The following is a 17,300-nucleotide window of genomic DNA, read 5'->3' as shown; positions in this document are numbered from 1 at the left end:
GTGTTATTTGCTCCTTGTGTGGTTATTTTACCTATTGAACTTGATTTAAGCGACTTTTTTGAATTCTGGTTTTCCCTTCATAAAGAGAGGACAAGAAGGGAGTTAGTTCATGGAACATTCAAATTTCACCGCTAACTAAAATAGTAAAGCTGATTGAACAATGGTGAGTTATTCCTCAAACTAGTCTATATTCAGAGCAAAGACTAATTCGAAACAGAAAGTACTATTAAGAAAACAAAGAGAAATTGAAAAATGACAGAGTGAGACTTCGCAGAATATTGACGTTAGAACGGGAGAAGGAAGGATAGCAGGGTTTGGAACGTTCTCCCCATCTCAGGCCCCCCATTTCCGACCCCCCCATCTCAGACCCACCATCTCAGGCCCCCATCTCAAGCCACCATCTCAGCCCCCCACCTCAGACCCTCCATCTCAGACCCCCCCATCTCAGTCCCCAAGCCCCCCATCTCAGACCCCCCACCTCAGACCCTCCACCTCAGACCCCACGCGTTTTTGCGTGAGACTACAATATCAGGCCCCGACAATGTCAGTTATTACGTTTTTCGCGCAAGACTACAATATCAGGCCCCGAACATGACACCTACAATCTCATACCCCACGCTTTTCGTGTGAGACTACAATATCAGGCCCCGACAATGTCAGTTATTACGTTTTTCGCGCAAGACTACAATATCAGGCCCCGAACATGACACCTACAATCTCATACCCCACGCTTTTCGTGTGAGACTACAATATCAGGCCCCGACAATGTCAGTTATTACGTTTCTCGTGCAAGACTACAATATCAGGCCCCGAACATGACACCTACAATCTCAGACCCCACGCTTTTCGTGCGAGCTTACAATATCAGGCCCCGACAATGTCAGACCCCACGCTTTTCGCGCGAGACTACAATATCAGGCCCCGAACATGACACCTACAATCTCAGACCCCACGCTTTTCGTGCGCGACTACAACATTGATCAGAAACCCTCGAACCTTCGTCAAAGATTCATTTTTCTGGCAATCTCTCAGCCGCGCACATTTATGAGTCGACATACCAGCCTCCTGAACGGGTTTATTTATTTGATTGAGGAGAGGCCAAAAGTGAAAATTCATTTTAAAACTTCAGTCAACGACATGTATTTACGTGGAATAAATTGGTCATTTAATGGGAGTCCATACCCTCTGGTTGCAAGTAGACGACTTATTTTCACCTAAGCGACATTGCTTAAACCGGTATTTGAAAATAGTGAAAGAGGCCTTCCAGTGCTGTCGATGAATATAACTATAAAAATTTCGGGCGTGAAATTATACAAATATCCCGATAAAGAAATGCTATAAAATCACCTTACGCTTGATCTTTATAAACGTGTTATACACTTCTCGTCGGTCTACCTTATTGCATAGAAAAGCTTCGGTACATTAAACGAGTAATATGCGAGTGTGAGAATTGCGTGACTACATGAAGCAATCGGATAATAACTTCTGAGACGGACATGATACCAATCCGTCAGTGAAGTCCGCTAATAAACAAAGGCATTTTGAGGTCAACAAAAATTTCAAGACGCTGGTTGCGTGACTTGAAACAAAGTGACGCATATAATTATCTTAGAACGTTTTGGGACGGATGCTTGCTTCAAAAATATATTTCAAAAGTATTTATAATTTATATATTTCCTAACAAAATAATACCAGAATACGGTAATAAGAAACGCGATGCTGTGAAGTCTATAGGCTAGAAAGGAAGTTGCAACAATGGCGACTTTCTCTTCCAGTGAACTTGCAGTTTGTTATTCGTAATAGCCATATTCCATAACAATTTCAGTACATTACTGAAGAATTACTGCATTACTTAGCACAACAGTTAACATAAAGTTAAACCCGACACATAAAACAGTCAAACCCGACTGATATGATCGGGGTCTGATATGGTACGTTAGGGTCTGATATGGTAGGTCGGGGTCTCGTATTGTATGTTGGGGTCTGATATGGGGGGCCTGATATGGTAGGTCACGTTCCAACTCTAATAGGAAGGAAGACTCGTGGCTGAACGCACCAAAAACGGAAATTATGGTCATAAAAGACCGACTGAGTTTTAGCAGCAAGATTACAGCAGCAGCTAATGCTCACCTTATGGATTCTCTTCTAGATATTTGGCTGAAGAATAACCATATTACCGTGGATACAATAATATTTTGTTTTAGAGCCAGCTTGAGTTACATTCAACTTCTTCGCGATGTACAAATCCAGCCACGTTTATAATTTAACCGGGATAATTTACGGGCTGCATATCGTCATCTCGCGCATTATTTCCTTTGCAATCTGCTTGTGTCTGGGATCTTTACGAGTTGAAGTTTCCAAACTTATTTCTTAACGGCGTTAATCCACGAAGGAGTAAAGACTATTCTGCCATCAAAACTGCTAGAGAGGGCATTTAAATTTGAGTAAACAGCTCGAAAACATACAGTTTTGTAGGTGGAAAAACAAAATTAAGAAGTTGAAATTAAAAAAAAAAGAAGTAATCATCTTTCTAAAGAAGCTATCCTTCATTTAATTCAAAAGGTACTGCTTACTTCTAAAAAAAAGAAAAAAATTACACCCGATCACTCTCCATGCAGAATTTTGTGGCAACTAAGTACATGCTAAAATTGGACCTGAGTGAATAAACCAATCAAATGGAAGTATTAGTGGCCCGTTGGGATTTCTGATTGGCAGGCCGAACACCTCAGCCTCTCTATATAGGCTCGCTCTGTGTTTAAATAAGACCTGGGCTTACACAAGGGTTTTTGCGTGGTATGTCTCCACAGTATTGTTGTAACATCAATGCTGCTGATGCACGAAACAAAACAAGAATGTGCAGGCCCCCCTTTTTTCTCCATTTCATTGTTCTTCAACAGTGGACTGTTCATGTCATATTGCACTACTACCTCCTCGTAATGGCCACTCTTCTACAATACAACTTTGTCTATAGACTTTATTAATATGTGGTGTAAGGGATGACTCCAGAATAGGAACATAAGAAAGTCGTTTTGTGACTTGTTTAGAAAACCTAGAAGCCATCTTTACATCGTCCAGGAATTTGAGTTGAGCATTTTGGTGACTTCAACTTGCTTTTGGCGGCATTTTTACAGAAACTGCATACTGACATGGAAATCAGCTCTCGTCTTCTCACCAAGGGGAGTTTCAAGGGTGAGCATAAATGGTACATTTTGGGACTATGTGACTGTCCATTGTGGTCTTTGATAGGTTTCGTGCTTTTGTTACAACTTTTGTGGCCAATGATGTATTATATATTTGCTAATCTTAAGCATTAGTGATGATAAGTATCACCAAATTGCCTGAGGCCACATTATTGAGACTAGGGTGTAAGCACCCTGTGTGAAGTATTTCTCAGATACCCACTAACAGTAATTTTTGATTTGCAATAGAGTGTGTTCATGTGACGTCATCAAATTCTCAAATCCAAAACTAAAGAGCCACGAAAGGTTTTATCCTCGTCAGACATAAGAGGTACTAAATTTGTTTCTGGTTACAAATTTCCAGCTCAATAGCGTCCTTCGTTTAGAAACCAGCGCATTTTGAGTTTCGGAGTTATGGGGGTGTGTGACATAAAGCTAAGATCGCATTTGTCGAAAAATATACACTTATCTCGTGATTTTTAGCCATTTTAGGAGTTAAAGTGCTAGTATATGGAAAAGTGCTTGTGTAAATGTTTTTTGGTTAGGTTCAGATAATCAGTCGACTAGATTTGCCAATATGAACTTCGTTAGTTCCAGATGTTTACACTATTTTTCGGCCACCATATTGGAGGGCTAAGGAGGTCCACCAACATGGCAGCTCCATACTAGGCTCTATAATTTTGCGTGGAACATTTCATGGAATATCTCGACTTTTGGACAACGCACACGCCTTAAACTTGGAGAACTGTCTTCTTTATTTATGGTCTATAATGTCAGTGACAATTTCTTGTCTTAATGTACTGAATGGTTTTTGATTTTATTTTTTTGTGTGACAATGAACACACTTTATAGCAATGTGGTCAACTTGTGAGTGGGTTCCAGTTAGATCAAAGTTTACATCGAAACAATTAGAGGCTTAAACTCTTGCTGACTTGTTTGAATTGACTTTACAAACCCATTTAGACAATACAGTTGTCTGGGTTTTTTTTTCTCATTATTGATGAGCCTTTTTATCTTGCAGGTGTATATACATTTGCATGTAATTCCATGTGCTTGCCAACTGTTAATCAGGTAATTAACATCTTGCATGTTATAAAATATTGTACAAGTCTAGAATATAATGTAGTCATGAGCCCTTTTGGTAAAGCTGTAAACTTTGCCTCTCAGTAAATCACTGAGAATAGTTATTAAATTTTATAAAGCATAGATGCCACCTGTCGTGTTCACTGTACATTTGAAAGCCAGTGATGATTTAACATATTCAGTCATAGTCCACTGAGTAATTTACTTTGAAGACAAATTCAATCCTGAGGCTTTCATTTGATCCTTTACCATTGCCACAAGTTCAAGGTAAGTATGTAATACTAACATATTTTTTTAGTTTTTCATTTAGGTACATGTTGTGTTCTAGAAGAACAACTTCGCAAGTCTATGTTAATCCGAAAGCAATGAAACTTGAATGAACTGGACATAAATTTAAAAAAATAAATATTAAAAAAAAAGTCTCGGTAGTCATTCCTTTAATTTGTCTATTTAAATAATGTAACGCCCTTCACTTTCAATGGCAACATTTCTTTCATTCACTGTTTTTTGTCAAGCCCCAAGAGTGAGTATCACATACTAAAAGTATTTTTCCCATTACAGACCACGTGATAAAAATTATTTATTCTTATGCACACGACTATTGAAAATTTAAAAGCTGCAAGAATTCTCAAGAGTTTAAACACATGGTATGAAATGGGGCAACAAATCGCCCAATCGAAAAAGGTCTATTGGCAGGAGGTAACATAACATGAAAAGGATCGTGAAAGGTCTTGATTTTCCAAACGTTATTTCAGTTCTAAATAATATTTTATTTAATATTTAATGCATAGAAAATTTTAATCATTGTTGGCTCTCAACATTTTGTGCTATTAGAGAGAAAACCTGGTAGCATGTACTGTAAACTGATAATGTTTGCTTCACCAGCTAAGCCATTGTCAAAACTTAACCATGTACCTATTTCATACCTGGTGTTAATATTCATGAAGCATAATTTAATAGTTTGTTCCATTTTGTCGTGCGTCTTCATCACAGGTGATGTCAAAATGTGGTAAGAACAAAAAAGGGGCACATAAGTCATAAGAAAAGTGTGTAGCTTGTGTTCTTACCGCACTTTGACATCTGTAATCTAATACTGAACAGATGCATGGCAACATGGAATCTATCTGTTATATATAAGAAAGAATCAAAACAATGTGAATGACTTAATAAGTAAGACCCAATGAAAACGTGAGAATAATTTGACTAATTATATAAACAATATTGTTCAGTGTCACTTGGACGATGTTTATACCATCTCCATTTTTGTCTTGTATTTGATATTCAAAATCTTGGTTATCCTTACTATTGATTTTTTTTCCTTCTTTTTTTTCAACATTTGATTATTGCTTAAAACACAGTTACAAGAGCGGTACAAACAATGACATAGTTAAATTACACTAACACTTACACTACCCACTAATGCTAATTACGAATTTACATTACATTACATTTCATTTCATTTCATTACATTGCATTGCATTGCATTGCATTACATTACATGCACAGTCAGCTACATCTAATTCAGGGTATGGTTGATAATAATAAACCCATGACTCTTGATGATCCTTAGCCTACAAGCAAGCTCTTTGCAGGGAAAGAAAGGAGAGGTTCTTTCTTTTCCCACGAAGAGGCTGCTAGCAGGCTAGATTCTACTTCACAGACTCCGTTCGAAATATATGAGACCACAAATGGTAGGAATTTCCTGGTTAGTGCTTCAAACCATTCTTTAACGCCATCAGAAAGGCGAACCTCCCTAAAGAAACAATAAAAGGGGCTTGGGTATATCCACAAGGCCCTTTGACCTAGATCTCGTGGTCCCGTGATGCTTCGGTGCTTCAAACCATTCAGTAAGTATTTTGCCTTTGCCCCGCTTTTTTACAAATTGTAACCGTTTTTTAGGCTTTGCCTCTGTGTTTTTACACAGTAGGTTTCTTTTAGGTGATATCTGTCGCTTTTCAGGATATCTAATTTGAAATCGCTGAACATGTCCCATAGAAGACACAAGTCGCGAAAAAGGTCTCGCTCTCGGTCGCCATCTTCCCGCCAAAACTCTGTTTCGTCGCCTGACGTACATCATGAAGGGTCCCCGCTGAAACGGCGCAAGGACGAAAACGATTCCCTTCAGAAGATTCTTCAGTCGATTGAACGTCTTTCCAACAGAAGAGACTCGTTCGAGTCCCGAGCAAATCAGCCAGAAACTATTGTAGATACTGATGATGATGCTTTGTTGATTATGGCTGATGAAACGTCAGGCTTTGGAATTAGCGAATCTTTGGCGACCGAAGCGTCTTTTAAGACTGCTACTACACCCGTTGGGACACCCGTAAAGCCTATTTAGGCACCCGTAACGCCTACTAAGGCACCAACAGAGTCTAGCAAGACATCTGACGAAGCTGAAAACTCAACGAAATCTAGTGATGATCGTGGGCTGTTCGACCCAGTTGCCAAGTCAACCTCCTGGAAACCATCAGCTTCTTTCTCCAAGTTTCTGGATACTAATTTTTGGAGAAAATTACATTTTATCTTACCAGCCATCTCTTGTTATTTTGGATGACTGGGCGACTCCTGAGGTGGATGCACTCTCTGCTCTAAAACTCGAGCAACAATTTAAAGTGAAAAAGTTTGTACAAGAAAGGGATGATGGATTGTTTAATGTTCAGTGTGCTTTCTTAATTGCCACGGGTCCACTTTGTGGCCTTCATGATTGTATCGAAAATGATTCAGCTCCACTTTATGACGAAATTAAAGTAGCTTTTGAGCAAGTTCTTTGCCTTTTAGGCTCAGCCAATGCTCAACTGTCTAACCTGAAACGACAGAGAGACCTCGCAGTCATAAACCGTTCGAGAACCTCGCGGAACTACCTCTGCCTAATGCAAAATCATGGCTATTTGGAGATGATTTCCCCTCCTTGGCCTCAAAACAGGCCGAGTTGTCAAGGGGTCTCACAAAAAAATTGGCACAGACTACAGGGAAATCCTTTTCTAGACGTAGTAATAGTTCCCAGTCTCAAAGCAGACATCGAGGAGACACCTTTAACTAGTATCAATCCACTGGGTATTCCAACCCTTCTAAATCTCAGTCAAATTACTAAGGGCCTCATTCAAAAAACGGGCTTTTTCGTCCCCCTCACCAGAAGGGACGTCAGCCAGACTCCCAGAGTGCATAGTGTCTTGGAGAACCCTAACATCGGACCCGCAGATTCTCTCAATTGTTTCAGGTTACAATATAAGTTGCCCCAAAACTCCTTTTCAAAAGTCTCCACCGTTTATTCAAACATCGGGTCAGGAGGCACTCCTAATATCCCAGGAAGTGAACGAGTTATTGCAAAAAGGGGCCATACTTAAGACCCCTTTTACCAGAGACAGTTTTTTAACAGCCGCCTGTTTCTTGTATTCAGAAAGGGAGGATCTTTGCGTCCGGTGATACGTTTTTTGAACAAGTTCATTGTACACGAGCATTTCCAGATGGAAAACCTCAGTTGCCTAAAGACGTTGCTTTTACCAGAGATTTTATACAAGTATATACAGATTTAAAAGATGCTTACCTTTGTGTGCCTGTTCACGAGTCTTCCCGAAAGTTCCTTCGCTTCTTTTGGAAGGGAACATGTTGCCAGTTCAAAGCTCTTCCATTCGGCCCCCCAGGATTTTTACGAAAGTCCTAAAACCTGTTGCCGCATCCCTGAGGAGCAAGGCCATTCGAGTCATTATTTACCTGAACGACTTTCTTCTTTTGGCTGCCACAATGGAGGTAGCTGTGAAAAATACTCAGCTGGTAGTGACTCTCCTTCAGTCCCTAGGTTTTAAAATAAACCTCAAGAAATCATTACTGATTCCAACACAAGTGATAACCTTCCCGGGTTTCCAAATCGACTCTATGTGCATGATGATATCACTCCCGGCAGAAAAGGCCAACAAAATTCTAGACTGTTGTCGCCGACTGCTCGTTTCTCAAAGTATCAAATTGCGAAACCTAGCAAGTTTAATAGGCCTGTTAGAGTCCTCGAGACCAGCCATTTGGCGAGCTCCACTACACTTTCGTCACTTGCAGTCAGATCTGATAAGAGGCCTATAAATGAACCAGGAGTCTTACGACGCTTTGATTGCCCTGTCACCGAGTGCCAAAGTAGAACGTGCTTAGTGGTTGAAACACACCCTCAATGCAAACGGCAGTCCCGTGCATACGGTTACGTGAGACTTACCTTTGAGACAGGTTTTTCAGTAAAGCCAAAAAAAGGGACGCCTTTAGCTCTAGATAATTGATGTGTTAGAGAGACTCTTTTGTGACCATCCTTTTGCACCCCAACCTTTCTTGGGTGCGTCAGTTGTGATCATATCCGGCGGAGGAAGGTGCAATGATATCACATAAAATGATGATGAAAATTTTATGCTGAAGTTTAGAAAAATGTTTTTGAATGAGGAAAAATGGCTTCAAGAAAGGTCTTCGGCACTTCCTCCCACGCAAATTTTTTCATGTTTATATTATTAATAAGTAATCATACGGTTTTTCTCGTTCAATTTGAAATTAATTTGCACTTGTGAGTTTTTCAAAAAGTTGAAATTGCACTCGCCGAAGCGGCTCGTGCAATTTCAGCTTTTTGAAAAACTCACAAGTGCAAATTAATTCCAAATTGCACTCGAAACCGTATGATTACCTACATGCATGTATACTAACAATATTTGGGCTGTATTTAACAAGTGCAGAAATTTATGCATACATTATAACTACTAGTTACTCAAAGCCTTTTTTTTGCTTTTTAGTTGCACATTTATCTTCAAATAGGCTAGCACTACTAATTGATACCCTAAGAAGTTATCATAAGGTGAACTTCAAATTGGGATGGAGTTTTCTTGCTGCCATAAACATGAATGCATTATTATTATTATTATTATTATTATTATTATTATTATTATTATTATTATTATGACAATAAACAGTTAACCAAAGGTGCAAACCGGTGATAAACAGTTTCTTATAGTACTACCAAGAAAAAATTGATATCAGCACTAAGGTGTAAGTTATAAAATTAATTTTAGTCACCTCTGTTTCCTGTTTCCCACATTCATTTGATAATGAGAATTATACTAGGGCCGCGAAGCGGCCTGAAGTTATAATTCAAATTATATGAACAGATGAAGTGAGAAATATATGAGACAACAAATGGTAGGAATTTCCCGGTTAGTGCTTCAAACCACTTTTTAACGCCATCAGAAGGGCGAACCCCCCTAAAGAAACAATAAAAGTGGCCTGGGTATACCCACAAGGCCCTGGGACCTAGATCTCGTGGTCCCGTGATGCTTCGGTGGCTTTTTGACGCCATGGAATAGACAGGTAAAAGAGAGACCCCATAGAAGGGAGGGAAGAAGGGTGGGAAGCTCATATATTTCTCACTTCATCTGTTCATATAATTTGAATTATAACTTCAGGCCGCTTCGCGGCCCTAGTATAATTCTCATTATATCTCACAGACTCCGTTCGAAATATATGAGACAACAAATGGTAGTTTTTAACGCTGCTACTAAGAGCAATAAAACAGCCATGGTTCCACATAACAAAACATTTAAATTATATATAAAAATCAAAACTCAACAGGGGAATAGCTGAGTTTACAAGTAGATCTACTTTGAGGATAAGAACCCAGTAGCAAAGTCTGAAGTAAACAAGGATTTATAGTAAAATGTTCTGAAAATTGAAGCAGAAGACCAGTCGGCCATTGACGTGATAGTCGACAGCGGGACAAATGCATTGGCAGCTGCTGTCGTAGATGTACCACGCACAGAGTGAGCTTTAAAAACTTGACTGTCTATTCCTGCTGCACTCATAAAGGTTCGTAGCTATCGCCCCAACGATGTAGAAGTGACCGGTTTGTGGGGGCGTTTAAATGAAATAAACAACTTATCAGGAAGATAAGACGGGATAACGGGCCGAACGTTCCTGGATGATTTTGGATATTGTCTGAAACAATCTATGGGACAGAGCTTCTTGTCTTGGTCAAAGCGAGCAAAAAATGCTTCCGCTGGTTTATCTGCACTGCCAGTTTTTCTAGGGACGGTGAGTTTGAAAAAACACCCCTTCTGGAAGGACGCTGCAATGTCTGAGATCCAGGGAAGCCAAGGCGGAAATCCGTTCAGGACAAGTTAATGCAAACAGGGTGACTAACTTCATTGAGATAGCTTTAAGTGATTGAGTGCTGTTTTTCCCCAAAGAAATCATGTATTTAATCATAACAATAATAATAATAATAATAATAATAATAATTTTTTTAATGATAATTAATAATGTTTATTAGTGGCTTATAAAAAATTACAACTGTAAAAATTCTTAGGACAATATATATGTCAGGGAAATACTAACTTACAAACAAATCACAAATTACACTCATTCTTTACAACCCTTATAAATTTGTCTATTATCATTTGTCGAAAAAATTTAAATAACAATAGTAAAAAATACTCTACACATTTAAATGGCAAAAACTGTACTTTAAAAATACACTGTAGCTATATGCAGGTCCACTTCTTGGCTCAGTGTTAGTGGCTTCGGCTAGAGTTCCCCAGAAATAGCATTAATAAGCATTAATAATAATAATAATAATAATAATAATAATAACAGTTACAGAAAACGAGGATGTCACGATATTGTGGGACATGCCAATACACACAGACAGGAAAATAACAGCCAACAGACCCGATATAGTGATTAAGGACCACAAAACGAAAACCTGTAAATTTATTGACATGGCAGTACCATCAGACAGAAACACATCCGTGAAAGTCACTGAAAAACTATCCAAATATAAGGACTTGGAAATCGAAACAAGCCGAATGTGGGGCATGAGAACGGAAACGATACCAGTTATCATTGGAGCACTTGGAGCTATCAAAAAGGGACTAGAAACTTATCTTGGAAGAATTCCCGGCCAATTAAGCATCAGTGAACTACAAAAGATAACCTTGCTAGGTACAGAACACATTTTGAGGAGGGTGCTATCAAGCTAAAAACTGGCTATCCCCTAGTGCCCCAGGACCATGGTATGGTCTCGGCCCTAAGGACTGTAAGCAAGCATTACGTGAGGACGATAATAATAATAATAATAATAATAATAATAATAATAATAATAATAATAATAATAATAATACATAATATTTTAACAGGAGGCCTCCAATCACCATAAGGTGTTTTTCAGGAGGGTCCTCTGAGAAAATAAATGTTAAACCAATTAAAATACATTAAAATCTAAAAGACAATATAAAGGACAAAAACCTATGCAGGTAAGCTATCTAAGATTAAAAACTAAAACAAGAATTAAATACTACTAACTAAGGTTAAAATGGTTCAATAAAAACTGTTTCAGTTTGTATTTAAAAATAGTTTTCAGCATCAGCTTCTTTAAAGCACTTGGTAGTGTGGCCCAGTCGTTAATGGCTACATTCCAGGTATGGGAATACCTGGGCTTTGGAGGACGTTTATTGGAAACTCCTTTAAGGAACCTAGTAACGTAAGGATGCTGACCCACTGAAAAAACCGTCTATCTTTGGATGAGTTGACAAAATAGCGGAACGATGAGTAGATCGGCAAGTCGTTTGTTGGAATGCCCTCAGCTTGGAAACGTTTGTAGAGATGTGAAACATGGCCAAGTGAAGGCGAGGATACACTGAATGAACTCGGTTCAGGTCGGTTGGGTCCGGTAAGAGGGTTGGACCGTTCGGTAGCAACACTGGCTGAGATATAGCAGTCTCAGCAGAATCGGCCACCAGGGCTGGGCTTGCCAAACCGGAGCAACGAGAATTAGATGCGTTTGGTCGATTGTTACCTTCGTGAGGGTTTTGGATATCAGACTGAAGTGGGGGGGGGGGGGGGGGGGGGCGGCATAGCCCCGTAGAGGAGCCCAGTTTATTGTAAAGGCTTTGTGTAGATGGCTCCGGGGTCGGGTCTCCAACTGTTGTAATCCGTGAGTTGGTTGGTTAGACGACTCGCAAGCAGATCTGTCTGATAATTCAGCAGAAAAGGCTGAATAATTGTTGGGACCAACTTCCACTCGCTCATGTCCTTGAATTCTTTGGACTCCTTGTCCGCTGAGACGTTGTCTCTTTCTAGGATGTGAGAAGCTATCAAAAGGATGTCTCTATCCTGACACCAATCCCACATCTCCAAGACCAGAGTCATAAGTTGGGGGAACGTGTACCCTCTTTGTTGTTGATGTAAGCGATGGCGGTAGTGTTGTCTAGCCGTAGAGATATATTCATGGCTTAGAAAATTTCTTATTGTCTTTCAGCCAATCATAATCCAGAATTACGATGTGTAGTTTGCACTGGTGTTGCACTTTTTTACACCGGTGTTGCACTTTTTGCACTGGTGTTACACCTTTTTTTAGATATATATATTCTTGATTTATTTTTTGTAATTATAATATTATTGTACTTATATTCTTAATTAATTTAAATTTAAATGTGTAATTGTAATTGTATTGAGCTGAAAACCCACTTAGGGAGCATCAATAAAGTTTGTATGTATGTATGTATGTATGTATGTATGTATGTATGTATGTATGTATGTATGTATGTATGTATGTATGTATGTATGTATGTATGTATGTATGTATGTATGTATGTATGTATGTATGTATGTATGTATGTATGTATGTATGTATGTATGTATGTATGTATGTATGTATGTATGTATGTATGTATGTATGTATGTATGTATGTATGTATGTATGTATGTATGTATGTATGTATGTATGTATGTATGTATGTATGTATGTATGTATGTATGTATGTATGTATGTATGTATGTATGTATGTATGTATGTATGTATGTATGTATGTATGTATGTATGTACTTGAACTGAACTGCTCTCATCTAATCAGAATTGAGTAATTTTTTTATGTATATTATTATGTCAGTTACTATAAGCTATAAAATTACAAAAGGACAAAAACATTGTTAATACAGGGCAAGTTCAGTGTGTTGTTCCCCTGCGAAATAAATTCCCAGTAGTCTGGGAATTCCTAGGAATTCCTAGGAATTCTTAGGAATTCCAAGTTATTCCAAGACATGCAAATTATGCTTTATCCAAGACCTTGGAATTTCTGGGAATATTTGGGAATAGTGGAAGTATGACTGGGAATTATTGGGAATTCCTAGGAATTCCAAGTTATTCCAAGCCATGCAAATTATGCTTAATCCAAGACCTTGGAATTTCTGGGAATATTTGGGAATAGTGAAAAGTATGACTGGGAATTTTTGGGAACAGCTAAAACACATGAAATATTGTGTTTGAAATTTCTATAAACTTCCCAAAATGTCAAAATTAAAGATGAACTCAGTGCATGAATCAGTTTCTGTGAATTAGTAAAAATCAACAGGATCATTTCCCTGGAGTTCCATACCTTTTTATTGTTGTCAAGCTCCAAGGTAATTATTTCCAAACAAATGTTACTACATTAATTCTAGTTTAAGTCTGACAACTCAACATAAAACTATAGCACTCATAACATTGCTTTTTAGATCCAACCTGATTTGTTAGTGTATATGTGCCCATATGGACCCTTAAATCAAACACCCAGAGTTTAACTGATAGAAAAATGGATGCTCTCAGATCTGATAAATAGATTAGGCAAAAAATTCCTGTCAGCATAAATGTATATATATTATTTACAATTTCAATAAAACCAAAAGTATATATATGCATGTATATATTTAATATAATTGTAGATTCACACACATACCCATCACAGCCCACTGTTGAACAATTTTTGACTTGATCCTTTATGACTTTAGGAAAAAGAGGAAGACATCTCTCACAGATGTCAGAAATGAAAAGCTCACAGTTTCCACACACTTGCTGTAAATTTGCAAAACTGTACTGTGACATTCTCTGGACAAATTACCCGTAGTTTCATTAAAACAAGGATATCTTTAGCAGCCTCTCATTGTCATACAATGTCTTGAAATTAAGGCCAGAATAGCCATACAGGCATATTCTTTGGCAGAAAATGTTCTTTTCTTGTGAACAATTAGTTTCACTTTCATCAGGGGAGTCCAGTGAATGGCCGTCAGCGTCAGAGTTCTCAATTTCTTCAGAGGAGTCAGAACTAGAAACTTCAACATCATTATCTGAATCACTGTCTGTAGACAAATCTGAGTTGTTGTGTGTATTACATCAATTGGTATTTCTGTGGTCTTTTCAGGTACAGTGTATAGGCAACTCAATTTCATCAAATGCTTCTGTGAAGCTTCAATTCTTGCATAAAGGTTGACTCCATAGTCCATCAAAGTCATCCACAACATTTCTGTCAACAGCCATCTCACTCAGGCGAGCCGAAAACTCTGAGGTGTTCTGTTCATGGTGCTGGAAATGATCTCCAGGAAAAAGTGATGCAAGAGAGGGAGATGACATCAACTGGTCAAATCTTGTAGATTTTGGTATGGGTATAGTGGGATCATCAATATGTTTCTTGTATTTCCTTGTCCTCGCGGTCACTTTAATTCATGACACAACAAAATCAAAAGAATAAAAAAGATTATGAGTCAGTGGGAAACAAATAAATAACTGACATAAATAAATGACAAATAAAAAAAACCTACATCTTGATGTATTGAAAAGACTATAGATCTCATATAATGTTAATCCTTATAAATAATTCAAAGGAAAAAATGATAAGCATTGCAAATTTCTACTTGCTGCATCGTGCTGACTGGGCGTTGAAACACGTGGGCTCTCAAAATAGATTTGGTGGACTTACAACAAGCTTAAGCTTATTTTGCAGAATTTATCTCGTTTTCTCAGGTCGATCTGAAACCTTTTAGGTGAATTTCGGCTTTTGGGGTTTTTAAAGAGCACACAATGCATTGCTTAGTTTGATTTATTTAGAATTATAGCTTATCATAACAGAAAATCCCTATAAAATTGGATTCCTTACCTTTGTAGTGAACTTGATTTAAGTGCCTCACGATCCTTTGTTATCTCGACAACCGTCGGGAACAGATCAACTAGTTAAAGTACGTTCCAGTTTCCTCGATTTCTTCGTAAAAAGTTTGTGTAGTTTTTTCCTTTTGAAGCAATACCCATCTTTCAAAAGACCACCAACACAGCGTGGAAAGGGAAGCAGAGTTACTATCGAAAGCGACTGGTCTGGCAACCTTGTTGCCAGTCTCACTCTCCTTCTTCTCCAGTTTCCATTCTCTCCTCAACTGATCAACTGAACCAATCACAGCACGCGAATTTTCACGTGACTATCCTGGTGACTGAGCGTGACAAAGATCGCGTTAGTCATTCTCTTTTGGCGCCCATCTTTGAATTTAGCGTTAACGGTTGATCGCTCGTGCGTATTAGTAGATTTCACTTCCAAAATTATATCAAAATGGTTTTTTCTGCGGTCCTGTGACTAGAAGAAAACAGCGTGAGTGTTATTAATGAGAAACATGTTATTCTTGGCGAAGATTTGGAGCTAAAAGAAAGTCTTACTGTGGATGTTTCAACAGGGAAAAATTCAAAGGGCAGATTAGCTGTATACAAAATTATTTGGTGAGTAATCAAATTCAAGTAACCCTATATTATACAAAGTAACTTCTTTTAGTTAGACAAAAGCTTTTGAATGAACTTTGTCATCACGAATCATACACGAGTGGGTCACTCAGTCATGGCATGAAATGAATTCTGGCTAAAGCAAGGTTGAAACAATTTAGGTTGCCCAGAGGGCATGCCTAAACAATTTGATTTGCGAATAACAAATCGTTTCTCTCGCCACACTTGTTCAAACGAAACAAATATAGCAGTTCTCGCTGATCCCAGTCAAAGTTCTTGACAAAAACTCCAACGAGGCAGCCACAGTCTGCATGAGTTTGATATGTCTCCTGTGTGTTTCAGCCTGACTGTATGGCAATCCGTGTTGATCTTCAATTTTGTCCATCCGTATATTCTTTTGCGTTTACTCTATTATTTCAATGTTCCTTTAATGTTTTAAGTGTCTTTTTTAATATTTCTAATGTCTAAATTTGGCTAAAAACCGTGATATATATCCTCCAATTCGAGAGTTGTTGATACACTTATAGAAGAAGGAAAACCTTGATTTAGTCTACTGTAAGCTCAAGATTTATGTAACATATTTATCAATAGTATACAAGCACCTTCACAATTATCAAGTCTTCTCTTTTAACATTTCAACCAGCTTACAGTCAGGCCTTAATTAGCTGCATGTATTAAACTGTGAGCACATAAATATTTGGATCTTAGTCTTACAGTACCTCATATATATCGCAGTGTAATGTATTTTTTTAAATTTTGTTTCAGGTGTCATACAACAAAGATGAAGATGAAGAGGCTAGCTGCAGAATCAACAGAAATAACTGAACAGCAGCTAAGTTTGCCCAAAGTCAGCCTTTTTTTTAATTTTAAGGAATGTCTCAGTTTTGTTCTTATCATTGATTCCTTACAATCATGAAAATCCAGATATGTTCCACACAATAACAATAATTTAAGGTAAAATCTTGTGTATGGAAAATTGTTGGATTTGTAAACTAAAAAAGTAAATTATCTGAAAAAGTTCTCTTTTTATCAAACATGTAAAAGTTTGACCTTCATATCTGTTTTCAGTTTTACTTTTGATTCTTGATGTAATGAAAAAGAAACAGGATGATTATTCTTATGTTTAAATTCATGAGAGCCAATGTAATAAACAATTCATTTAAAACCTGTTTGATGTGATATCAGTGACTTTATTTGTTATTTTAATGCTAGGCATTTATCATCAAAATTTTGTCTGGCCTACAAATGATACAAAATTCCCAGTTTTTCTCAGATTTTCCCAAAAATTCCAACCTATTCTCAAAAAATCCTACAAATTCCAAGTTATTCTCAGAAATTCCTAAGAATTTTTGGGAATTTTAAGGAATTTTCAAGGTGAGTATATTTCAGTTGGAATTCCTAGGAATTCCTAGGAATTCCAAGTCAGCTCTATGTAAACTTGGAATTCCTTGGAATTCCTAGGAATTCCGAGTCCGAATTACCGTGAAAATTCACACCTTAGATTCCTAGGA

The 17,300-nt window shown here is 37.9% G+C and overlaps 2 long non-coding RNA genes, 1 other non-coding gene and 1 pseudogene across 3 annotated transcripts; 3 read left to right on the top strand and 1 right to left on the bottom strand.

Moving 5' to 3' along the window:
• Positions 1–3,273: 3,273 nt before the first annotated feature.
• Positions 3,274–3,346, top strand: LOC149102440 (small nucleolar RNA SNORD24). The gene has a single exon (XR_016202783.1). It is a non-coding gene; the product is annotated as a small nucleolar RNA SNORD24 (small nucleolar RNA).
• Positions 3,347–6,125: 2,779 nt separating this feature from the next.
• On the top strand, positions 6,126–7,835 carry LOC149102439 (uncharacterized; annotated as a pseudogene).
• Positions 7,836–13,632: 5,797 nt separating this feature from the next.
• Positions 13,633–15,671, bottom strand: LOC149102438 (uncharacterized). The gene is made up of 2 exons (XR_016202359.1): positions 15,185–15,671; positions 13,633–14,744 (listed from the first exon to the last, which is right to left on the bottom strand). It is a non-coding gene; the product is annotated as an uncharacterized LOC149102438 (long non-coding RNA).
• Positions 15,664–16,958, top strand: LOC149102437 (uncharacterized). The gene is made up of 2 exons (XR_016202358.1): positions 15,664–15,789; positions 16,555–16,958. It is a non-coding gene; the product is annotated as an uncharacterized LOC149102437 (long non-coding RNA).
• The last annotated feature ends 342 nt before the right edge of the window (positions 16,959–17,300 follow it).

Source organism: Orbicella faveolata, unplaced genomic scaffold (assembly GCF_042242905.1).
Source record: "Orbicella faveolata isolate gen_17 unplaced genomic scaffold, um_ofav_v1 contig_36, whole genome shotgun sequence".
Classification (NCBI taxonomy): Eukaryota; Metazoa; Cnidaria; class Anthozoa; order Scleractinia; family Merulinidae; genus Orbicella; species Orbicella faveolata.
This window is presented reverse-complemented; position numbering and strand designations above follow the sequence as displayed.